The following is a 27,263-nucleotide window of genomic DNA, read 5'->3' on the forward strand; positions in this document are numbered from 1 at the left end:
CTGGAGATATGAAGGCTGAGACAGTTATGGGAGAGAGCTGCAGTTGGGGGAGGGGCAGGTAGCTGCCAAGAGGGGTCAGCAAGATGTTTTTAATTCTTATTTTTATTATTTTCTTTTGGGGGAGGTCACTTTGGGGGAGGGTGGATATGGAAGGACTGGGAAATGAGTGGGGCTGGGGTACAGGATGTGAAATTCCCAAAGAATCAATACAAAAAAGAAACAATATTAAGGGATGTAGCTTAGTGGTCAAGTGATTCATTAGCATTCACAAGGCCCAGAGTTCAATGCTTAGTATCCAAGGAAAAAAATCTGTAAGGGAAAAATGCCAACTCACTCACAATGGTAAACATATCAAAATACAATCAGATTTCTTATCAGCAGCCTTCTCTAAAATAGGCTATATCTCAGCCACAAATGAAGTCTTAGCAAATTCAAAAGAATAAAAATAATTTTGTATCTTAAATTTTGGTGCAATAAAACTAGAAATCAATAGCAAGAGATACTACAGTAGCTTCTCAAATATTGGAGACTACACAATATACACTTGATTGACCAGTGTATTATTGAGGAAATTATGGGGAAAATTTAAAACCCCTACAATGAAATAAAAATGAAAACACAAACCAGAACATTTGGAATAGAGTGAAGGCAATTTAAAAAGGAAGATTTATCAATATGGGTGCAGACACTAACGAAGATTCACATTTGAAGCAAATAACTTAGTTATGCAACTCAACCCCCAAAGCAGGAGGAAGTAAGAAAACAATAAAGCAATTTAACAAAATGTAGATTACAAAAACCATAGAATTATTGAAACAAAGATAAACAAGGTTAACAATACCTCAGTTAGGCTAAGTAAAAGAAAAAGAAAATCTGAGTAAAATTAAAGATGAAAAAGATGATGATCCAACAGATTCCAATGAAATACAGAGGAATATAAGGAAATACTTAGAAAATTCACATCTAAAAAAACTGGAAAATGTAGACAACATGAATAAGTTTTTAGAATATAAAAAGTTCAAGAATTAAATATTTAGTTATTAAATCAAGAACTAAATAAACAGCATCAAAATACTCATAACAAGCATTGAGATTGAAAAAGTAATAAAAAAAATCCACTCTGAAAATCCTAGGACTAATATTCACTGATGAATTCTACCAAATATTTAAGAAACAGCTAACATGAATGTTCCTCAAACAGTTCCACAAATTACAAAGGGGAGAAACACTATCAAACTCATTCTATGAAGCCAGTATTATCCACATACCAAAAGTGGCCAAGAACATAACCAAAAGGTATAGACCAAACTTCCCAGTGAATATATATCCAAAAACTCTCAATAAAATTCATCAAAATCACATTTAAATATATTGATAAGACAAGAAAGGGAGCTCATATACCCTGAACAAGTTCAATGCGTTATAAGGTTGTAAGGTTGGTTTCACATGCTCAAATCAATCAATGTAATGCACAGACAGACTTAAAGATAGAAAATACATGATCATTTCAATAGATACAGAAGAGGCATTTGACAAAGTTTAAGTGTCCCCACCCCAAAAAAATTTTGCAAAGAAACTTAGAAAAGGAGCATATCTCAACATAATAAAGGGCCTATATGAAAACCTACAGCCAGCATTATACCAATGGAGAATAACAGAAAATATTTCCTCTAAAATAAGGGATGAGACAAGGTGCCTGCATTCATTGAACACAACTTTGGAAGTCTTAGCCTTATCTAAAGTAATGAGACCAGAGAAAGACATAAAAAGAGATGTAATCAGAAAAGGAAGAACTCAAAGTATTTGTAAATGTCATGACCCTATACTTTAAAATAAATACTTTAATGACTCCATCAGAAAATTCTTATAACTGATACACACTTTCAGCTGCACTACTCACAACAGTTAAGAAATGGAATCAGCCTACATGCCTGTCAATAATGAATAGGTAAAGAAAATGTGCTATGCACAATGAAATTTCATTAAGCTATAAAGAAAAACGAAATCATGATATTTGCAAAAATGCATATAACTGGAGATTCATTGTGTTAAGTAAAATAAGCCAGATTCTACCAAATACTATTTTTCTTCTCATATATGGACTCTAGGTTTGAGGGAGTTGAGAAAGTAGCAAGGGAACTGTGAGAGAGGAGAAAGAGATCTTAAGGGGAGAAATCCCTACATATTAAGGGAAATTTTGGAATATATATATATATAATGAGATAATATGTAAAATATGCCTTATACAAATCTGTTAGTAAAACTTGCAATAGTAATAACCTGATTTAAAAATAAAAGACCTAGGGGGTGGAGCACTTGCTTAGTCAGTTAAGTGTTTCAAGTGCAAACATGAAGACCTGAGTTCAATCCCCAGCACCCTTATTAAAAAAGTTAATCATGATGGCATGTGCCTATATTCCAAGCACTGGGGAAGCAGTGTTTCTGGTCCTTCTGTCCAGCCAGTCTGGCTGAATCTGAGTGCCAGGTTTAATGAGAGACCTTATCTCAAAAAACAAAAGGGTAAGTGGGTAAAGAATACTCCCAATTGACCACTGGCCTCCACACACGTGCACGTGCATCTTCACACACATGAAATGAATTAATGAATTGATCACTCTTCTGAATAAGATATGCATTACTGATAATGCATTAGTGATGGTTAATGTTGATGGTCAAGTTGATGAGAGTCAGAGTCACCATGGAAATCAACATCTAGGATATGCCTGTAAGGGGAGGGATCTCTAGATTAAGTTGAAGTAGGAAGACCCTGATCAGCACCATTCCATGAGCTGGGACTGGCCACCCCCTCACCAAGAAAACCATCTCCTGCTGAATCAGTGACCACTGGAGTCATAAGCCCACCCTGCACCAATTGGGAATAGGTAAGGCCCCATCTCCAACAGGGCAGACCAGGTTCCTAGCCCCTAGGCCCCAGGAGCACATTCCGTGCTCTTCCCCCCACCCCAGCCATTGGAGCCCCAGGGACCAGGCAGCTGCCTCTTCTCCCACCCGCTTGCCAAGAAAACCATCACCTGTGACACTGGTGACCACTGGAGTCATAAGCCCACCCTGCACTGATTGGGAACAGTGACCACCAGAGTCATAAGCCACCCTGCACTGATTGGGAATAGCTGCTCCCTGAGACAGAGCCCACTAGTGCCCATTGGACTAAGAGCTACTTCCTGAGACACAGAATTCATTAGCACTGATTGGACTAAGAGCCCTGATTAGACCAAGAGAGACTCCCTCAGACACAGACACCAATTGCACAGAGTGGAGGAAGAGATGGGTAGATGCCAGTGCAAAAATACAGTCAACAACATAAAGACCAATATGGCTCCATCAGAACCTAGTGGTTCTACATCAGCAAGACCTGAACACCCCAACCCAGTAGAAGCAGAAGAAACTGACCTTATAAAAGGACCAAAAAAATGACTTTAAGAAGATGATAGAGGCCTTTAAAGAGGAAATGAAAAATTCCCTTAAACAAATCAAAGAAAAGACAAACAAAAAATTGGAATTGAGGAAAAACAAGCAAAAAGTTGGAAGAAATCAATAAATCCCTTAAAGAGAGCCAAGAAAAAGCAATTAAACAGGTGAAGGAAACAGTCCAAGACTTGAAAGCTGAAATAGAGGCAATAAAGAAGACACAAAATGAGGAAATGCTGGAAATGGAAAATCTGAGTAAACAAACAGGAATTACAGATGCAAGCATAACCAATAGAACGCAAGAGATGGAAGAGATAATCTCTGGTGTTGAAGATACAATAGAGGAAATAGATTGGTCAGTCAAAGAAAACACTAAATCCAAAAAAGTCATAACACAAAATGTCCAGGAAATTTGGGACACCATGAAAAGATCAAACCTAAGAATAATAGGGAGAAAAGAAGGAGAATACCAACTCAAAGGCACAGAAAATATATTCAACAAAATCATAAAAGAAAACTTTCCCAACATAAAAAAGGAAATGCCTGTGAAGATACAAGAAGCTTATAGAATACCAAATAGACTGGATCAAAAAAAAAGTCCCCTCACCACATAAGTATCAAACCACTAAACATATAGAATAAAGAAAAAATATTAAGAGATGCAAAGGAAAAAGGCCAAGTAACATATAAAGGCAGACCCATCAGAATAACACCTGACTTCTTGATGGAGACTCTGAAAGTCAGAAGGTCCTGGTCAGACGTTATGCAGACAGTAAGAGACCATGGATGCCAACCCAGACTATTATATCCAGCAAAACTCTCAATTGCCATAGACTAAACAAAATATTCCATGACAAAACCAGATTTAAACAATACCTATCCACAAATCCATGAGCTGGGACTAAATAAGAAGAAAGGGAGCTGAAAAACAGTATTCATTACTCTGCCTCCTGACTGCAGATGGAATGTGACCAGCTACCTTGAGCTCCTGCCATCATGACTTCCTAGCCATGATAGAATACACCCTCAAACTGAGCCAAAATAAACCCTTCCATAGTCGGATGTTTTCCTATCCTGATCTTCCACTCCCCATCCTGTAGCTCCTTCCAAATTATCACACAGAGACTTAATATTATTTATAAATGCTTGGCTGATAGCTCCGGCTTGTTACTAGCTAAATCTTACACTTAAATTAATCCATAATTCTTATCCATGTCTAGCCATGTGGATTGGTACCTTTTTTCAGTGCGATATTCTCATCTTGCTTCTCTGCATTTGCCAGCAACTCTCTGACTCCACCCTTCCTCTTCCTGACATTCTCCTAGTCTGGCTCTTGGGTTCAATCATTTCCAGCCCATCTATTGACCAATCAGCTTTTTATTATCCAATGAGAGTAATACATATTCATAGTGTACAAAAAGATTTTTCCACAGTACTCTTCTTTCCATAAGTGGCTTTCATTGAACACTTTGTTGCAGCAACAAAACAAATAACTAATGCAATTAGCAATCACCAGGGAAATGCAATAAAAAACCACACTGGGGTATCATGTCATATCCAGGTAGTAGGACTAATAGCATCAATATGTTAAAAGTTGTAATACAGTTACATCATGAAGATTCCAAAGTAAAACTTCTCCAATTTAGTCTCTCTATAAAGAACAACTGGATAGCTAACCACATCTGCAAATAACTCTGGAAACAGCTAGGGAATTCAATTATGAAGATACAGCAACACAATGGAAGAAAAAGTCCTGAGAATAAATGAGTAGTACAAATAGTTTAATTTTGTCTGCATCTTCACATCCTCTAGGCCAGAATGGCTTAGAAGTCCCTAAGCAGTAATCCCACTCACAGGAACAATTTATTAACTTCCTGAGATTGTCAGTGTACTGCCTAAATGATCACTTTCAGTTGTACCTTATCCAGATCACTGGAGAGAATGACATAGTTGAAACATCTGGAGATATCTGGAAACAAAGAAAGAGATAGATACTAGTGTCGGCCACAAAAGAGGAGGCACTGCACTCTACAGTGTCCTGCTTAGAAGATGTAGGCAGCTCTTGGGAATAAACTTATGCAGCTACTATGGAAGTCAGTAAGGAGGTTCAAAAAGCAAACAAAATGAAGAATCGCCATATGATCCACTATACTTGTCATAGCTTTATATGTAAGGGGGTTTAAGATAACAAACCACAGAGATACTTGAACATCCATGTTTATTGTTGCCCTAATCACAATAGTCAAGATTCAGAACCAGCCTCATTGTCCAGCAACAATTAATGGGTAAAGAAAACTTGGCACATATACATAATAGAATTTCATTCGGCCACTGAAAAACACAAAATTATGACATTAGCAGAAAGAGAAAGGGATGCAATTGGAGATTGTTATATTAAGTAAAAAAGCCAAACTCACATGTGGAATATAGATTTAAACACACACACACACACACACACACACACCCCATGAAAATAGAAAAGGAACTAAGAAAAAGGAGAAAGGTCTACAGGGGAAGGAGGAACAAGAGAGGGAAATTGAATATACATGTCATAAAAGCAGAAGAGAGAATTATTCATGGGAAGGAAGTGGAGCAATAAGAGGGAGAGAGGAAAGACAAATGGAGCAAACGTGTGTGTGTGTGTGTGTGTGTGTGTGTGTGTGTGTGTGTAAAAATGTTGGGGAACACATACCCCAGAAAGTGAACAGTGATGAATACAGTAGCTCTGAGAATAAATGACGGTTGAGTGTTCATCCCTGAACAGGACATTTATATGACCCCTGTAAGGGTCAGGAAACATCATGGAAGGAGTGGAAACAGTGTTAAGAGCTGGAAGATTGAGAAAAGGGATGCAAAATGCAGTCTTCATGGTAGCACAGCCAAGGCTAACATGATTTTACAGCAGCTGCACTTCCCTACACTGGACCTGCTTAAAACAGGACCTGTGAACAAGTAAGTCATGGGTTATTGAGGGGCTCATGGGGCCCTACTCCACCCTGCTGAACTATTGGCTACTGACAGATTCTAGAGGAGCAACAGTCATTGTCATCCATTGTATACAAAAGACGATAAGGCCATGAGACTCCAGTGAATAGGTAGTTTCCAAGCCATGGTCACATAGACAACCCTAATTAAACTCAGTGAGTCACAAAACAAAAGTAAACAAACAAAATTACATGAATATGGGGAGATTTGTAAAGAGGAATGGAGTATTACAGAGGTTGGAAGATTAGGGTGGGGAGAGGGTTAAAGTAATTAAAATATGTTATATGCATTATGAAATTGTCAAAAAATATAATCAATAAAAGGAAAATGTCATGGTGAAACCCATTTCTTTATATGCTAATTAAAAATAAAATGGATTTAAAGTTTAAAATAAAGTTCACTAACAAAAACATTTCTTTGTATGTTAACCAAAACATTAATTAAAAAATTAACATAGCCACAGTAGATCCTTTAATGCTTTTTACGAGGTGCCAGTCCTGCAACCAACTTTCCTGACTCCCACCACGAAGCTACTACTGCAGCTGATATGGCCATGGGCATTCTGGCCAAAGGACCGAGCATAATCAACACATGACTGATGACTAACGTCCTTAGGCCCCTGCTGGAATCTACACAGCACTACTCACAACTAATTTCTGAAGGTAATCTTGTGTGCACCACCAGCCCCAGCTCCCACAACTAACCATGCAAATAGTTAAAACCAATTCAGGTCACCACCACTAATGCTGATCTTGGATCCACAGCTGTCCCCTGCAGCCATGCACATGCACAGTGTGGCTTTGCTCCCTAAAGCTGTGCCTGCAGGCACAGTCCAATGAACCTCATCATCATCCCTATTGTTGCACATCATGCCCACATCTGGGGCTTGCAGCTCTGCACATGCATGCCACCAGTCCAACAGACTCACACATGTACGTACAGCTGGCCCTACCTTTTGGCACCAATTCAAGCTAATGTACTTTCCCCCAGATGGTCCTTGTAGTAACACTGTGCGACTCAATGTCTGTTACTAAAACAAAACTCTGAGATAAACCCCCATATAAAGAGTAAATGCTTATCTTGGCTCATGTTTTTGAAGTTTTAGTTCATGACTGACTGGCCCCGTTGCTACGATCCTGTGGTGGCACAGTGCATTGTGATGGGAGCATGTGGTAGGGCAAACTGGTCACCTCATGGCTGGAAAAATAAGGAGAGGAAGTGAAAGAGACTGAAGTCCCACCATCCACTTTGAGGTCAAGGCCGCAATGACTTACTAAGTTCATTCTAGTAGGCTCTAGCTTGTAAAGGTGCCATCTCCTTTCAATGGGGGAAGAATAGCAACAGATATGAGAACAAGTCTTTAGCATACAGGCCTTTGGGGGATTTTTAAGATCCAAAGTAGAGAAGACATGCATACATATCACTAGCCTGGGCCCCTCAGGTATATCCACACATGTATAGCAGGACTGACTGTCACTAGCCCACAGCTGGACATTTCAACCATGTACCTGCATGCCACCAACCCAAACTAATATAGCCAAGCATGCATACATCATCAGCACCTACTGCCACATATGCCCAATGCTTTGTTTCCATTGTTATGATGCTATCAGCAGAGATACTGAATTTTAAGTCTGAGAAGAAACAACAGAGCTTTAGAGATGATTCAGTGGTAAAGTGAATGTAGCACACTCATATGAGAACCTGAATTTGGAAAGCTAGCACCGATGTAAAATATACACAACTGTAGCCCCACTTCTGGGGAGGCAGAGAACAGCAAACCTCCAGAACTTGCTAGCCAGTCAGTCTAGTCAATAATTGAACGGCAGGTTCATTCAGTAAGAGATCCTTTTTCAAAACTAAAGTGGAGAAATGATGGAAGAAGATGCCTGATGGCAACCTCTTGCCTACACATACACGCGTGTACATGCACTCACATTAGGATATGTACACATATGCACACAAAGAAACAAACCAATTCCCACCCAAGTGCCTGCACATAACCCTAATGAAACCCACTGGCTCCCAATACAAAACAAGAAGAGATGAAAATGGAAGGGGAGTAGTTGAAAAGAGAAACAGACATATCAAGAGTGGGAGAGGGGCAAGAAAGGGTAACATGGATAAACATGATTTATGTATGTGAAGACCTCATAATAAAACCTATTTTTGTTGTATAGTTAACATATGTTGATTTACAAAAAAAGAAGAACAAACTTCAACATAAAGTACTAAGTGAAATGGCAGGGAAGAGGGAGAGATCCTACCCCAGAAAGACTTTATGTAAAAGAGGAAAAGGAAAGTGTCATGGACTCCACAGGCCCAGATTCTGGCACTCTGAGAAGAATTGAGTTTAGGACAAGGGGTCTGCCGTCTGTTCAGTAACATGCTAAAGGATGCGTTCCCTGTACATCTTGGCTTGCTTGCCGTTGTTATGGTGGGCAGTCACCTGACTGCCATTGAACTACGCAGCCTGAGAGAGCAGAAGACTTGCATTTGTATACATCCAAACTCCAAAGGCCTCTCCGCAGTTGAAGTGAATGACTTCCTCAAAACTCACTCGGGACCCAAGAAACAGGCTGTACCTTTGGCTCAGATCCACAGACCACCTCCTCCTACTCCTGATCTGCTTGCCTGGGAAGTGCATGCTGTGTTGCAGAGGGAAGCTGGCAGTAATTACAGTTGAAGTTCGAGGACAAAACTCTGAGGCGAAGAAAGAGAGCAAATACAAACGAGGCTGGAGTTGCTAGGACGAAAAGCAGCATGCCCAGTACACACAGGATCACTCAGTACCTCGTCCTCATAGATTGCTCAGGGATGACTGATTTCCACACTCTCAGAGCACCAAAAGCATATGGTGGAAATGCATAGGCCTGGGGCTGAAGGGGATATGCAACAGAGGGGTCTCCAGGCTAAGATGAAGTGAGTTTAAGGGAACTTTCTGCATTCTCTGTGGATTCGGGATGTGATAAACAATGGCAAGAATTCAGCTCTGAGTGATCAGCTCTAGTGAGCCATAGTACTGCATCCTGGCAGAAATGATAGGGAGGGCTCAGCCTGTTGGGCCCTCAGAAACAAAAAACAACTCAATACTGCTCTACCTCCCACATCAATCAAACTGCAAAGCAACCAGGCAAAGCATCACCATCTAATCTCAAGAAGGAAGATAAATAGACTGTCTCCTGGTTGTTGCTTTTATATTGTTATGGTGGTATTGTTCTTCTTTCCTCTTGCTCTTCATTTGTTTTCTATTATCCATCATTATCATTTCTTATACATTGTCTATGAGAAAGAAAAAAAACAGCTCTCATCTTAAAGGGAATAAGAGATAGTTTATTCTGGAGCTATTTTGAGCGATTGTGTTCCAGGAACACCGATTTAGGCTACCCCAAATTCCATGCTGCAATGTGGAAGCAGTTTCCTAAAGTTTTAGTTTTACAGTTTTAAAGAACAAAGGAAGTCATATATCAGGGCAAGTTTAAAATATATTGGTGGGTACATCAGAGAGGTAGTTACAATAAAATGGAGGAAGCTTTTCTATAGGCCTCAGATGTTATCTGATGACATTCTTAGTTTTGGAGTTGGTGGAAGCTGGTAGTCTGTTAAGAGATTTCAAAAGATTTTTATTTATTAGTCACAAGGTGTTAGTTATGACACAGAGGCAGGGCTAGAACTAGCCCAAGATAAGGTAATTAGCCTCTGGACCAGCAACATTCCGATCTCTCCATGTCACTGCAGTTTGAATCAGTCTTTGCAAGCACAGCTTCTTTCCAGGAATTCTCATTCACAACAACAATCCCATGTACTTTCTTTTTCTATCCTACTTTACTCCTTCCCCACTGTCTTTCTGTTTATTATTTACTTATGAATCCTTGAAGACTTAGCCACTTTTAAGTTCCCGGTTTATCCTAAGAGGAACTTAGCTCCTCCTTACTTTCCAATTCAAAACGCAGAGGAGAAACTCTGTGAGGAAATTACAATTTTGACAAGGGGGAAAAAGCCATTGAAAATTGATCAGAGGAACTGGGGAGCTTGCTCGGTGGTTAATACTGTGCACTGTTCTTGCAGCACACCCATGTTCAGTTACAGCATCCACATCTGGATTCCATGAACACTGTATGCATGTGGCTCACTTACAAGATATATGCAAGTATTATAACATAAAATGAAATAAATATTTTTAAAAGACACAGGCTAGCTGGTTGAATTTTTTATTAATTTCCTTAAATTTATTTTACACACCAACCACAGTTTCCCCTCCTCCCTCCCCTCCTACTTTCTCCCCTCACCTCCTTTCTCCCCCCCCATCCACTCCTCCCATGGGAGTCAACAAAGCATGGCACATCAAGTTGAGGTAGGACCAAGCCCCTCCCCCTGCATCAAAGCTGAGCAATGCATCCCACTGTAGGGAATAGGTTCCAAAAAGCCAGCTCACGCACCAGGGACAGAGCATAGTCCCACTGCTAGGGGCCCCACAAACAGACCAAGCTACACAACTATCAACCACATGCAGAGGGCCTAGGTCAGTCCCATGCAGGCTCCCTAGCTGTAAGTCCAGAGTATGCGAGCTCCCACAAGCTCAGGTCAACTGTCTCTGTAGCTTTCCCCATCATGATCTTGACCCTCCCCCACCACACACCCCCTAGCTCATGTAATCCCTCCTCCCTCTCTTCAATTGGAGATCGTCCCAGTGATTGGCTGTGGATCTCTGCATGATTTAAAAAGGGGGGGGGGGTGTAGGGTATAGTACATGACACACCGCAGCTCCCTTTGGACAAAAGGGTATACTGCATGACACACTGCAGCTCCCAGTGTTGCTACAATGAACAAATAAATGATGGAGAGACAGGAATGACAGAAGAGCAGAGTGATTTTTTATAATTTCTATGTTTTTAATTTTTAAATTTTCTTTGTGGGGGGACTACAAGGGTGGAGGGCAGATATGGAATGGAAATGAGTGTGATTGGGGTGCATGATGTGAAATTCCCAAAGAATCAATAAAAAATTATTTAACAAAAACAAGATCCAATTGTTTGTTGTCTGAAGAAAAACCCCTTCTAGGCCAATACCAGACTAAAGTAAAAGGCTATAAAGTGATATATTGTAGCAGGCTTTCTTGCACCACAAGCCCCCAAATCATGACATAGAGACTTATTGTAGCAGGAATCTTAACAGGTCTTATTAATAAAATCAAACCTGAGGCCAGTTATTGGGGTGAATGCTAGAAGATCAGAGAAGCAGAACAGACCACAGCTATCTCACCTCGCCAGTTCCTCAGCTGATCTTGTTTCCTCAGACTGGAAGCCTCTAAGTCTTCATCCAGAATGAATCTCAGCTGAACTATGTTGCTCCAAAGCCTAAAAGCTTAACCAGCCAAATGCTTAACTAGCTCTGGTGCCTTGTTTTCATGCCTTATATATCTTTCTCTTTCTGCCCCCACTCCCTGGGATCAAAGGCGTGTGTCACCACGCCTAGCTGTTTCCAATGCGGCCTTGAACTCACAGAGATCCGCCTGCCTCTGCCTCCCAAGTGCTGGGATTAAAGGCGTGCACCATCACTGCCCAACTTCTGCTATGGCTTGCTCTGACCCATTTTCTAGTCACCATTTTTGGCTTTGTTCTAGTGGCTGTCTGTTCTCTGACCCCAGATAAATTTATTAGGGTGCACAATATTGTGGGGAACACAATACCACCACAACTTATTATTAGTTATGAGTGCTTGGCCTTGGTTTAGGCTTGTCCCAGTAACTCTCATAACTTATATTAAAAGCTCCAGGGCTTTTTATCTTTCTTTCATTCTGTATGTCCTACTTTCTTGTTTCCTCTGTGTCTGGCTGGCTGGCCCCAGGCATCTCCCTTTATTTCTTCCCCATTCTTTCTTGAGCCTAGATTCCTCCTACTTATTCTCTCTGCCCACCAGTCTCATCTCTACCTCTCCTGCTTAGCTATTGGGCATTCAACTTTTTATTAGACCAATCAGGTGCCTTAGGCAGGCAACATGAAACAAATGCAATGTATCTTTGCCTAGTTAAACAAATATTCTATTCCACAACAATAGGAATCTGAAAGTAAGCTAAAGTAGGTCTCCTCATACCTTACAGACTTCAAGAAAAATTAATCAGAAAAGAAAAAAAGACCAACATATAATAAATATATACAAAATCCATAAAGAAAATATAACTACTGTAAATATAGATTCACTAAATATTAGAACACATGATTTAATAAAATAAACACTACTGGAGATAAAGGAACATATAGACCCAGACACAATAATAGTAGATTTTAATGCCCTATTCTAACCAACAAATAGGCCATCTAAACAAAAAAAATAATTAACAAAGAAATTTCACAGTTAAATTGAACTGTAGATCAAATTTACTTAGTAAACATGTACAGAAACTAACCACTAATGTCTAACAGCTACTAAGAAAATGAATATTCACATTTTAAGCCTTAAAACAAAAATTATACAAATTGAGATATTTTCTTGTATTGTTTCAAATATTGGAATAAAACTAGAAATCAGCATGTGAAATCATATGAACACATGGCTATTGAGCAGATCAGTAAACAATACACTTTAGAATGATCAGTGAATCGATGAACAAATGGGCAGCTAGATTTTTACAAAACCTAGAATCAAATGGATTTCTTTCATTTCCTCCAATTGTTTGTGTTTTTCTGGATTTCTTTAAGAGATTTATTAATCTCCTCTTTAAGGACCTCTATCATCTTCATAACGTTGGTTTTAAGGTCATTTCCTCATGTTTCAGCTGTGTTGGAATTGTTTGCTGTAGTAGGATGACCACTGGGCTCGTGTGGAGACCTATTGCCCTGGCTGTTGTTGATTGTCTTCTTACACTGACATCTAGGCATCTGGGTTTGTGATGGATATAGGTCTAGGTGTTGATTCTGAATTCGTCTTTGTTGGATGAGTGTTTTATTCCTTAGTTTCTGTTTCCTGTCTGGATTTTCAGAGAGTGTGATGGCTGTGTGCTGACTGTTTACTGATCTGCTTGGCTGGTGTCTTCACAGGGGATGCTTGCTGGTGTTGGAGGCTGGGATGCAACAACAAGGCAGGGGGAGGGTCAAAAGAGGATGGCCTGTGGGATCTACAGAAGACATGAACAGAGGGCAGGGGCTGTAGCTGGTGATCCATGTTCTGTTGCAGTGCTAGAGAGGAAACTGGGGGATTGGCTCTAGGGGAGCAGAGAGAGCAGAGAGGTTTAAGGGCAGGTTCCCTGGTTTTCTGGCAGGCCTGGCCTGCAGTTGAGCAGGGGCTGTCTGCTTGAGTTGGAGGCTAGGATATAGGGGATGTGAGATTAGGAGGGGATGATCTGTGGGGTCCACAGGAGATGTGGGCAGTGGGGAAATCAGTCTGCAGCTGGTGTTCTGTGGCAGTGCTAGGGAGTAGCCTGAGGGATTAGGCTGGAGAGCCAGAGAGAGTGGAGACAGTCTGCAGGCAGTTTACCTGGTCTTGTGGAAGGCATGGGCCCTGAAATTAATATTGTTAACATCAAAAGAAAACAAATGTTGGTTCTTTGTCACACAAAATGCTGAGCAAGAAAATAAACAGCTCAATCAATAAATGGAATGAATAGATAGTTCACAAAAGGTGAAATACAAATGGCCAGCAAACCTATGAGAAAATCTTTAGCTTATTTTTTTAATTGAAAATAGTATTTTTAATACAGTATATTCTGATTATGGTTTCCTCTCCCCCAACTCCTCCCAGATCCTCCCCGCTTCCCCACCCACCCAAATCTATACCCTTTCTCTCTCTCATTAGGATACCAACATAAAACCAAACTACTTTGAGGCTCCCTCTCATATCAATCAGAATTCAACTATTAAGAAAACAAACAACAACAAATGCTGACGTGGATGTGGACAAAAGGAAACCCTTCTACACTGATGGTATGACTGTGAAGTAGTCTAACTTCTATAGATCTTGATCTACCGGATGACCCAGCCATACCACTACTCCTAGATATTTACCCAAAGGACTCCAAGTCAACATGTGGGAAAATGAATACACATGGAAACAACCATGTTGACTGAATTATGACAGTCTCAGAAAGACAAATATATGTTTTCTCTCACTTATGGTTCCTAAACTTCATATACTCACATAAAATCATATAAATATTTCACTTCTACTTTCATTATATATAATACATATTCATTATAATTAGATAGATAGATAGATAGATAGATAATGAAAATAGCAGAGAAATAGTCTAAGACAGTGCTTCTCAACCTTCCTAATGCTGCAACCCTTTAATACAGATCCTTATGTTGTGGTGACCCCCAGTCATAAAACTATTTTCATTGCTACTTAATAACTATAATTTTGCTACTGTTATGAGTAATAAGGTAAATGTCTGTGTTTTGGAGGGGTCTTTTGAGGATTGTGATCCACAGGTTGAGAACCTAAGGGGGCTGATTGAAGGGAAAGAGCAAAAAAGGTAGGTAAGTGTGAATAAAGCAAGGAGGAATCTGTTCAACATATAATATATGCCTGCAAGAATTTTCTAAATGACAAATAATAATTTTAAAAAGAGCCATGCTTCTCATCTCTGAAGAAAACTGACTCCCCCTACCCCAGCAGCCATCAACTGCCAATAGTTGCTCATATAGGGATGGAACTTGATAAGTCCCTCCCAGCATGCAGCAATAAATGGACCCAGTAAGTTTTGTTTTGTTTTGTTTCTTTTTGTTTTGTTTCATTTTGTTTTTTAGAGAAAAGGGGAGCATGAAGTTGGGAGGAAAAGTGATATGGAGATTGGAAGGGAGGGAATGAGGATATATTTAGTACAAACACATTATATGCATGAATGACTATTAAAATATTTAAAAGAGTAGCTCCCATCCACCCCGGAACTCCCATCTGGACAAGAGGAGCTCCCATCTGGACAAAATAAGGAGACCAAAGTTCCCATTAGGCCCAGAGCTTCCATCTGTACCAGAGAGAGGCTACCTAAATCTGTCAGCTCTATCTGGACCAAGTACACTGATAAGACCAAGAACGAACCCAAGAGGAGATGGGCAGACGTCAAGGCAGTAGTACATACAACAAAATAAAGAGCAGTACAGCATCACCAGAACCTAGCCCTTCTCCAACAGCTAGACCTGAACATCACAGAATGGAAGAAGCAGAAGAAAACAACCTTATAAGTAACATAATGAAGAGGCTAGAGCCTTATATAGAAGAAATAAAAAAAAGTGGAGGAACAGACAAACAAAATATGGGAAGAACGCTATAAAAAAACTAGAGGAAAGGACAATTAAAGCAGAAGAAAACAATAAGTCCCTGAAAGAAAATCATGAAAAAGCAAGGGAAACAGTCCAAGACCTGAAGAGGGAAATAGAAAAAATGAAGAAGACACTAGCAGAAGGAATGCTGGAAATAGAAAATCTGAGTAAACGAACAGGAACTTCAGTTGCAAATATAACCAACAGAATGCAAGAGATGGAAGAGAGGATCTCTGGTGTTGAAGATATGGTAGAAGAAATAGATTCATCAGTCAAAGAAAACACTAAAACCAACCAAGTCATGACCCAAAATGTCCAAGAAACTTGGGACACCATGAAAAGACCAAACCTACAAATAATAGGGATAGAGGAAGGAGAAGAATACCAACTCAAAGGCACAGAAAATATATTTAACAAGATCATAGAAGAAAACTTTCCCAACTTAAAGAATGAAATGCCTATGAAAATACAAGAAGCCTATAGAACACCAAACAGAGTAGACCCCCCAAAAAAGTCCCCTCGCCATATAATAATTAAACAACTAAACGTACAGAATAAAGAAAGAATATTAAGGGCAGCAAAGGAAAAAGGCCAAGTGACTTATAAAGGCAAACCCATCAGAATAACACCCGATTTCTCAATGGAGACTTTGAAAGCCAGAAGGACCTGGACAGATATAATGCAGACACTAAGAGACCATGGATGCCAGCCTAGACTAATATACCCAGAAAAACTTTCAATCATCATAGATGGAGTGAACAAGACCTTCCAAACAAAATCAGATTTAAACAATACTTATCCACAAACCCAGCCCTACAGAAAGCACTAGAAGGAAAATTCCAACCTAAGGAAGGCAAATACACCCATGAAAACACAGGCAATAGATAACACCACAGCAGTAAACCCCAAAGAAGAGAAGTACACACACACAACCACCAAATAATAAAAATAACAACAGGAACGAACAATCACTGGTCATTAATATCCCTTAATATCAATGGACTTAATTCACCTATAAAAAGACACAGACTAACAGAATGGATATGTAAACAGGATCCATCTTTCTGCTGCATACAAGAAACACACCTCAAATTCAAAGACAGACACCTCCTAAGAATAAAAGGCTGGGAAAAGACTTTCCAATCAAATGGTCTTAAGAAACAAGATGGTGTAGCCATCTTAATATGCAGCAAAATAGACATCAAACTAAAATCAATCAAAAGAGATGATGAAGGACATTACATAGTCATCACAGGAAAGATCCACCAAGATGAAGTCTCAATTCTGAACATTTATGCCCCAAACACAAGGGCACCCACATATGTAAAAGAAACATTACTAAAGCTTAAATCACATATAAAACCCCACACATTAATAGTGGGAGACTTCAATACCCCACTTTCACCTCTGGACAGATCGACCAAATTGAAAATTAACAGAGACATAATGGTCTTAACTGATGTTATGGCTCAAATGGACTTAATCGATATCTACAGAACATTCCTGTAGTTGGAGAGCTTCTCTCCAGGTTCCACCAAGCCCCCTGTGGTCCCACAACCCATGTATAAAATAATCATAGACACTTATATTATTTAAACTGCTTGGCCATTAGCTCAGGCCTACCATTATCTAGCTCTTACTCTTATATTTAGCCCATTTCTATTAAACTATACTTTGCCACGTGGCTTGTGGCTTACCAGTGTCTTTACATGTTGCTTCTCATGGCAGTGGCTGGAAGTGTCTCCTCCCAGCCATCCTGTTCCCAGCCTTCTCCTCTTCCTTGTCCCGCCTACCCTATCCTTCCTGCCTAGCTACTAGCCAATCAGCACTTTTTTTATACAGAGTGATATCCACAGCACTTCCCCTTTTCTTTTTTGTTAAAAAAGGAGGGTTAAGTTTTACATAGTAAAATTACAGATAACAAAACAATTATCAAGCAAGAATTACAGTTACAATATTAAAGAAGATATCCTATCTATCTTATATTTGTGAGTCTAAAGTTTTATATCTAACTTATCTTGTATCATAACTGAGGAAATTATAACTATCTAGTCTTCAACCATATCAGAAACCTCAGAAGGACATATTATTATATGAGAACCAGGAGAAGGATGTAAGCAACTTTTGGGAGTCTTGCAGGGTAGACAGAGACAGCTGGCACCCCGGACAGTCACCTAATGTTCCTTTGTAAAGTTGGGGCATTTGTTTTCAGCCCACAGGGCTAGAGTCTCTCGATCACTTCTCTCAGTGTCCTGTAGAATGTCTGGCAGTTTCTTCTGCGAAACAGGAATCTGAAGGACCATTTTGTCAAGCAAAGTTTAGTGGTCACCTTTCTATGGGTCCTGCACATCTGGTTGATCAAGCAGTCCAGGCTTCAAGAACAGTTTCTTGCCCAAATGGCTATTTTTGCCAAGGTGAAGATAAACTCCATATGAAGTGTCTTTAATGCCCATCCTCCTCTCTGAAGTAAATTGGTGTTGTCAGGAGCAGACATGTCTCACTGTCCAGAAAGTTTAAATTTTAAAAATATTTTAAATGCCATATTCTGTACGTCTTTGAAGTATTTGAAGATTACCTATCTAACTGAAATATCTCTGTGTATACCCAGAAGACTTAACTAACATGGCTATGAGTATGATTATCACAGATGATTAATTATTAATCTATTTTTAATTATCCATTACAATTTTAAATGAGCTGTACAAACATAATACCTTAAACAAGAGTAGAAATATACACAGTATAACAAAATTAACTTTAAGTTTGAATCAATAGACTAAAATCTATACCAAAATAAAATATTTTAAACAACTTGTTGCTCTTTAGAAGTAAGTTCATTAATCTACTCTTTCATCCTATTATATCTGTATCATGTCCCCTTTTTTCTTTAGAAAGAGATCACATTTATAATCAACCTGATTTAAGCAAAAATATTGGTTTTTCTCTGTCCCATACCAGAGGGCTCTTCTGATTTGGGACACAAGAATCTCTTAACCTTTTCTTTTAGTAATATGTGTGGGTTTAGAGAAGGAGTGAGCCAATTCCATCTCCAAAGCCAGCTGGGAATTTGGGCTTAGTTTTTCTTACTACTTCCTGCTGGAGGGGGGCGCTGTATCTTATGGGGACACAAAGAAAATGTTAGGATTATGGAGTAGTCTGTGAGGGTAAACCTCTGAGCCATTTGCCTTGAAACCATTCTGGATGCTGGATCATCTGGGCCATGGTGTCATCAGAGACCTTTCAGGTGGTCTTGGCTGATGAAACCTGATGTATCATAATGTGGAACAAATCCACAGCCTCTGGCTTTCTGTGGAAACAAAAGCAGAGACTCTTTTCCAAAGCAACATATCCTTATATCCAAATTTTGAAGTCAAGGTACCTTTAAAATTTACATATTTTTTTAACTCAACAGCTTTTACGATCAAATCTTTTTTTGCAGTTAAAAATCCCAAAGACAAGACAAACCAGATTCTCTGTGTAATATCCATCTTTGTAAGACTGAAACACTGCTGTGGCTGCTGGCTCCACCCACCACAGCTTCCCAACATGTTGGTGGTACAGTTTACCGCCAGCTCTGGGTCTGGAGCAATGTGTACCATCAACTATCAGAAGCAGTTCTATAGAAGCAGCGCATAGCCCAGAAACTTTTTTATTTTAAACTAGCAAAGGCTAAATCCACCATGCAGCAGAGTAAACTGCCGCTTGTAGATTCCTCATTCCCGCCATACTGCAGGTCAGACACACACACACACACACACACACACACACACACACACACACACACACACGCCAGGAACCCGCCACAGTAGCTCAAAATGGCAGGCTGCTGCTAACTTTAGAGAGACAACTAGGAAGCTGTTTTTAGCTCCATTTTAGAATCTTTTTTCTCAGGTTTTAGGTGGAAACTCTTGTCAACACCTTGGGCGCCAGATATTGGTGAAATTATTAAGGCCACTCTACATAGTTAAAAGGGAGGTTTATTTTTTGGGGTAACTTACAAATGAAGGGATAGGTTGTAGGGTCCGGCAAAGGTATGGCGCAGTCCAGCAGTGTTCTCTGGAGAACTCTGCTCAGTCTACCTCCTTCGTCCAGCGTCCCAGAACCAAGAGAGAGACCTCCTCTCCATCCTGGGTCTTCCGCTTCCTCCTCCGCCCCGCCTTGTGGGCGTGACCATTACCGAAGCCTCAATGGGGGTTGGAACTTCCAGGCCAATGCTGGGATGGCTATCCACTACACATCCCACCCGAACAAAAAAGAATATACCTTCTTCTCAGCACCCCATGGAACCTTCTCTAAAATTGACCACATACTTGGCCACAAAGCAAATCTCAACAGATATGAAACAATTGGAATAACCTCCTGTGTTCTGTCAGACCACCATGGTTTGAAGTTAGATTTCAACAACAGAAAAAACTACAGAAATCCTACAATCTCATGGAAACTGAATAATGCTCAACTGAATCACCAATGGGTTAAGGAAGAAATAAAGAAAGAAATTAAAGACTTCCTAGAGATCAATGAAAATGAATACACCACATACCCAAACTTATGGGACACTATGAAAGCAGTGCTGAGAGGGAAATTGATAGCACTAAATGCCCACATAAAGAAGCTGGAGAAATCTCATACTAGTGATTTGACAGCACACCTGAAAGCCCTTGAACAGGAAGAAGCAAAGTCTCCCAGGAGGAACAGATGCCAGGAAATTATCAAATTGAGAGCTGAAATCAATAAAATAGAAATAAAGAGAACAATACAAAGGATTAATGAAACAAAGAGTTGGTTCTTTGAGAAGATCAACAAGATAGACAAGCCCTTTTCCAAACTAACCAAAACACAGAGAGAGAGCATCCAAGTTAACAAAATCAGAAATGAAAAGGGGAACATAACAACAGACAATGAGGAAATCCAGAGAATCATCAGGTCATACTTTAAAAACCTCTACTCCACAAAACTGGAAAATCTAAAAGAAATGGATAATTTTCTGGATAGGTACCACATACCTAAGTTAAATCAAGACCAGATAAACCATTTAAATAGCCCAATAACCCCTAAGGAACTAAAATCAGTCATTAAAAGTCTCCCAACAAAAAAAAAGCCCAGGACCAGATGGTTTCAGCACAGAATTCTACCAGATCTTTAAAGAAGACTTAATACCAATACTCTTTCAATTGTTCCACACAATAGAAGCAGAAGGAATATTACCAAACTCCTTCTATGAGGCTACAATTACCCTGCTGTGGATATTGCTCTGTGTAAATAAAGTTCTGATTGGCCAGTGGCCAGGCAGGAAGTATAGGCGGGACAAGAGAGAAGAGAATTGTGGGAAGTAGAAGACTGGAGAGAGACACCGCCAGCCGCTGCCATGGAAAGCAACATGTAAAGACACTGGTAAGCCACAAGCCATGTGACAAAGTATAGACTAACAGAAATGGGTTAATTTAAGATAGAAAAGGTAGATAACAAGCAGCCTGTCATGGCCATACAGTTTGTAAACAATTTAAGTTTCTGTGTGCTTTCTTGGTTGGGTCTGAGCGACTATGGGACTGGCGGGTAAGAGAGATTTGTCCTGACTCTGGGCCAGGCAGGAAAACTCTAACTACAAATGGCACCAACGTGTTGGCACGAATTTACACCTAAAACCTGAAAAAAAAGATTCTAAAATGGAGCTAAAAACAGCTTCCTAGTTGTCTCTCTCAAGTTAGCGGCAGCCCGCCTGTTTGAGCTACTATGGCAGGTTCCTGGCATGTGCGTCTGACCTGCAGTGTGGCGGGAATGAGGAGTCTGCAAGCAGCACTTTACTCTGCTGCATGGTGGATTTAGCCTTTTCTAGTTAAAAAAAAAAAAAAAAAAAAGGTTTCTTGTCTATGCGCTGCTTTGATAGAACTGCTTCTGATAATTGATGGTACACATGGCTCCAGACCCAGAGCTGGCGGTAAACTGTACCGCCGCCATGTTGGGAAGCTGAGGTGGGCGGAGCCAACAACCACAGCAGCGTTTCAGTCTTACAAAGATGCATATTACAGAGAGAATCTGGTTTGTCTTGTCTTTGGGATTTTTAACTGCAAAAAAAGATTTGATCGTAAAAGCTGTTGAGTTAAAAAAAAAATATGTAAATTTTAAAGGTACCTTGACTTCAAAATTTGGATATAAGGATATGTTGCTTTGGAAAAGAGTCTCTGCTTTTGTTTCCGCAGAAAGCCAGAGGCTATGGATTTGTTCCACATTATGATACATCAGGTTTCATCAGCCAAGACCACCTGAAAGGTCTCCAATGACACCATGGCCCAGATGATCCGACATCCAGAATGGTTTCAAGGCAACTGGCTCAGAGGTTCACCCTAATGGACTACTCCATAATCCTAAAATTTTCTTTGTGTCCCCATAAGATACAGCGCCCCCCCCCTCCAGCAGGAAGTAGTAAGAAAAACTACGCCCACATTCCCAAAATTATCAAGCTGGCTTTGGAGATGGAATTGGCTCACTCCTTCTCTAAACCCAGACATATTGCTAAAAGAAAAGGTTAAGAGATTCTTGTGTCCCAAATCAGAAGAGCCCTCTGGTGTGGGACAGAGAAAAACCAATATTTTTCTTTAAAGCAGGTTGATTATAAATGCGATCTCTTTCTAAAAAAGAAAAGGGGATATGATATAGATATAATAGGATGAAAGGGTAGATTAAGGAAGGAACTTACTTCTAAAGAGCAACAACTTGTTTAAAATGTTTTACATTGGTATAGATTTTAGTCTATTGATACAAACTTAAAGTTAATTTTGTTATACTATGTATATATTTCTACTCCTGTTTAAGGTATTATGTTTGTATAGCTAATTTAAAATTGTAATGGATAATTAAAAATAGATTAATAATTAATCATCTGTGATACTCATACTCATAGCCATATTAGTTAAGTCTTCTGGGTATACACAGAGATATTTCAAATACATAGGTAATCTTCAAATACTTCAAAGACCTTCAGAATATGGCATTTAAAATATTTTTAAAATTTAAACTTTCTGGACAGTGAGACATGTCTGCTCCTGGCAACACTGATTTACTTCAGAGACAAGGATGGGCATTGAAGACACTTCATATCTTATCTTCACCTTGGCAAAAATAACCATTTGGGCAAGAAACTGTTCTTGCCTGGACTGCTTGATTAACTGGACATGCAGGACCCATAGAAAGGTGACCACTAAACTTTGCTTGACAAAATGGTCCTTCAGGTTCCTGCTTCACAGAGGAAACTGCCAGACATTCTACAGGACACTGAGAGAAGTGATCAAGAGACTCTAGCCCTGTGGGCTGAAGACAAATACCCCAACTTTACAAAGGAACATTAGGTGACTGTCCAGGCTGCCAGCTGTCTCTGTCTACCCTGCAAGACTCCCGAAAGTTGCTTGCATCCTTCTCCTGGTTCTCAGGTAATATTATATCCTTCTGAGGTCTTTGATGTGGTTGAAGACTAGATAGTTATAATTTCCTCAGTTATGATACAAGATAAGTTAGATATAAAACCTTAGACTCACAAATATAAGATAGATAGGATATCTTCTTTAATATTGTAACTGAAATTCTTGCTTGATAATTGTTTTGTTATCTGTAATTTTACTATGTAAAAGTTAAAACCTTCCTTTAAAAAAAAAAAGAAAAGGGGAAGTGCTGTGGATATTGCTCTGTGTAAATAAAGTTCTGATTGGCCAGTGGCCAGGCAGGAAGTATAGGCGGGACAAGAGAGAAGAGAATTGTGGGAAGTAGAAGACTGGAGGGAGACACCGCCAGCCGCTGCCATGGAAAGCAACATGTAAAGACATTGGTAAGCCACAAGCCATGTGGCAAAGTATAGACTAACAGAAATGGGTTAATTTAAGATAAAAAGGTAGATAACAAGCAGCCTGCCATGGCCATACAGTTTGTAAACAATGTAAGTTTCTGTGTGCTTTCTTGGTTGGGTCTGAGCGACTATGGGACTGGCGGGGAAGAGAGATTTGTCCTGACTCTGGGCCAGGCAGGAAAACTCTAACTACATTACCCTGATTCCTAAACCAAACAAAGATGCAACAAAGAAAGAGAACTACAGACCGATCTCCCTCATGAGCATTGATGCAAAAATACTCAATAAAATACTGGCAAACAGACTCCAAGAACACATCAAAACAGTTATCCACCATGATCAAGTAGGCTTCATCCCAGGGATGCAAGGGTGGTTCAACATATGAAAGTCCATCAATGTAATACACCATATAAACAAACTCAAAGAAAAAAACCCACATGATCATCTCACTAGATGCAGAAAAGGCCTTTGACAAAATCCAAGACCCCATCATGATAAAGGTCTTGGAGTGATCAGGAACACAGGGAACATACGTAAACATAATAAAGGAAATCTACAGCAAGCCAACAGCCAACATAAAATTAAATGGAGAGAAACTCAAAGCAATGCCACTAAAATCAAGAACAAGGCAAGGCTGTCCCCTCTCCCCATACTTATTCAATATAGTACTTGAAGTTCTAGCCAGAGCTATAAGACAACATAAAGAGATTAAGGAGATACAAATTGGAAAGGAAGAAGTCAAGCTCTCCCTATTTGCAGATGATATGATAGTATATATGAGTGACCCCAAAAATTCAACCAAGGAACTGATACAGCTAATAAAACCTTCAGCAACATAGCAGAATACAAGATCAACTCAAAAAAATCAGTAGCCCTCCTATATACAATAGACAAACAGGCTGAAAAGAAAATCAGAGATACATCACCCTTTACAATAGCCACAAATGACATAAAAAACCTTGGGGTTATGCTAACTAAGCATGTGAAGGAACTATATGACAAGAACTTTAAGTCCCTGAAAAAAGAAATTGAAGAAGATGTCAGAAAATGGAAAGAGCTCCCATGCTCATGGATAGGCAGGATTAACATAGTAAAAATGGCGATCTTACCAAAAGCAATCTACAGATTCAACACAATCCCCATCAAATTACCAACACAATTCTTCACAGATCTGGAAAGAACAATACTCAACTTCATATGGAAAAACAAAAAACACAGGATAGCCAAAAGAATCCTGTACAATAAAACTACCTCTGGAGGCATCACGATCCACGACCTTAAGCTCTACTATAGAGCTACCATAATAAAAACAGCTTGATACTGGCATAAAAACTGACATGTGGACCAATGGAATCGAATTGAAGACCCTGACATTAACCCGCACACCTATGAACATATAATTTTTGACAAAGAAGCCAAAAATGTACAATGGAAAAAAGAAAGCATCTTCAACAAATGGTGCTGGCATAACTGGATGTCAATGTGTAGAAGGCTGCAAATAGATCCATATCTGTCACCATGCACAAAACTTAAGTCCAAGTGGATCAAAGACCTCAACATAAATCCAGTTACTCTGAATCTGATAGAAGAGAAAGTAGGAAGTACTCTTGAACGCATTGGCACCGGAGATCACTTTCTAAATATAACACCAGTAGCACAGACACTGAGAGAAACAACCAATCAATGGTACCTGTTGAAACTGAGAAGCTTTTGTAGAGCAAAGGACACAGTCAACAAGACAAAGTGACAGCCTACAGAATGGGAAAAGGTTTTCACCAACCCCACATCTGACAGAGGGCTGATATCCAGAATATATAAAGAACTCAAGAAATTAGACATCAAAATGCCCAACAGTCCAATTAAGAAATGGGCTATAGAACTAAACAGAGAATTCTCAACAGAGGAAGTTCAAATGACTGAAAGACATTTAAGGAATTGCTCAACATCCTTCATTATCTGGGAAATGCAAATCAAAACGACTCTGAGATACTACCTTACACCTGTCAGAATGGCTAAGATCAAAAACACAGAAGACAGCTTATGCTGGAGAGGATGTGGAGTAAGAGGAACTCTCCTCCACTTCTGGTGGGAATGCAAGCTTGTACAGCCACTTTGGAAATCAATATGGTGCTTCCTTAGAAAATTGGGAATCCATCACCCCCAAGACCCAGCAGTAGCACTCTTGGGCATATACCCAAGGAATGCTCAATCATACCACAATGGTATTTGCTCAGCTATGTTCATATCATCATTGTTTGTAATAGCCAGAATCTGGAAACAACCTAGATGCCCTTCAACTGAAGAATGGATAAAGAAAATATAGCACATATACACAAAGGTGTACTACTCAGCAGAGAAAAACAATGACATCATGAGGTTTGCAGGCAAATGGATGGATCTAGAAAAAAAATCATCCTGAGTGAGGTACCCCAGACTCAGAAGGACAAACATTTAGCTTCAATGGTGTTAATGCTCTACTACCAACTGTGATCTATAGATTAAATTTAATAACCATCAAAATTCAAATAAATTCATAAGTGCAATGGCCATGTCATGTCCAGAACACACTATTTAATAGCAGTCCTCCCCAGCCTTTGGCTCTTACAATTTTCCTTCATCTTCTTCCATAATGTTTCCTGGGCCATATGTGGCTGATACATTGTGCACCCCAATAAACATCTAGGGGTCAGAGAACGGAACAGCCATAATATTAAACATAGAAGGTAGGCAGTGGTAGTACACGCCTTTAATCCTAGAATTCCAGAGGCAGAGATCCATCTGGATCTCTGTGAGTTCAAAGCCACACTGGAAATAGTCAGGCGTAGTAACAAGAACCATAGGAAGTGATGACAGGAAGCAGAAAGGTATTTAAGGCATGAGGACGAGGAACTAGGCCTATTAAGCTTTTAGGCTTTTGAGCAGCAGTTCAGCTGAGATCCATTCGAATAAGGACTCAGAGGCTTCCAGTTTGAGGAAACAGGATCAGTTGAGGAATTACGAGGTGAAGAAGTTGTGGCTTGTTCTGCTTCTCTGATCTTCCAGCATTGACCCCATTACCTGGTTCCTGGTTTGTTTGTATTAATAAGACCTTTTAAGATTCGTGCTACAGCCATGTAAGATTGTGTGATAAAGGTGTATCACTTAGGGCAGAGCACACCACAGGTACTCATTCTCTGAGCCCTGACTTGACTCCCTATTGATCTCTGTACTAATTGTTATCCATTTCAAAAGTGGGCCATGCAAAAAAGATATGATGTTGGGAGGAGGATGTGGCAGAGGGGTCTAGGAGGAGTTAGGAGGACACTGGGAGTTTGGTACAATCAAAATACATTGTATTTATGAACGAAATAAATACATAACTTAAAAAGAAGGAAACACCTAATGGCATTCCTTATAGAACTATTAAAAAATCCTAAAGTTCATATGAAAGCACAAAAGATCCCAAATAATCAGGGGGATCCTAAGCAAAGAGGAATGCTAAAGAGCTTACAGTACCCGCTCTCAAGCTATACTACAGAAGCATAGGAAACAGAAAGGCAGCATGGTAATGGCACACACACACACACACACACACACACACACACACACACACACACAAACCCTAGAGAAATATAATGGAATATCAAGAAATAATCCCATGCAGGGCAGTGAAATGGATCAGCACTTGCCACCAAGCCTGAAGACCTGAATTCAATTACTGGGATACACAGGATGGGAGGAGAGAGCCAGCTGCCTCAAGTTGTCCTCTGATATCCGTA

This window comes from Onychomys torridus, chromosome X (genome assembly GCF_903995425.1).
Source record: "Onychomys torridus chromosome X, mOncTor1.1, whole genome shotgun sequence".
In the NCBI taxonomy this organism is placed as follows: Eukaryota; Metazoa; Chordata; class Mammalia; order Rodentia; family Cricetidae; genus Onychomys; species Onychomys torridus.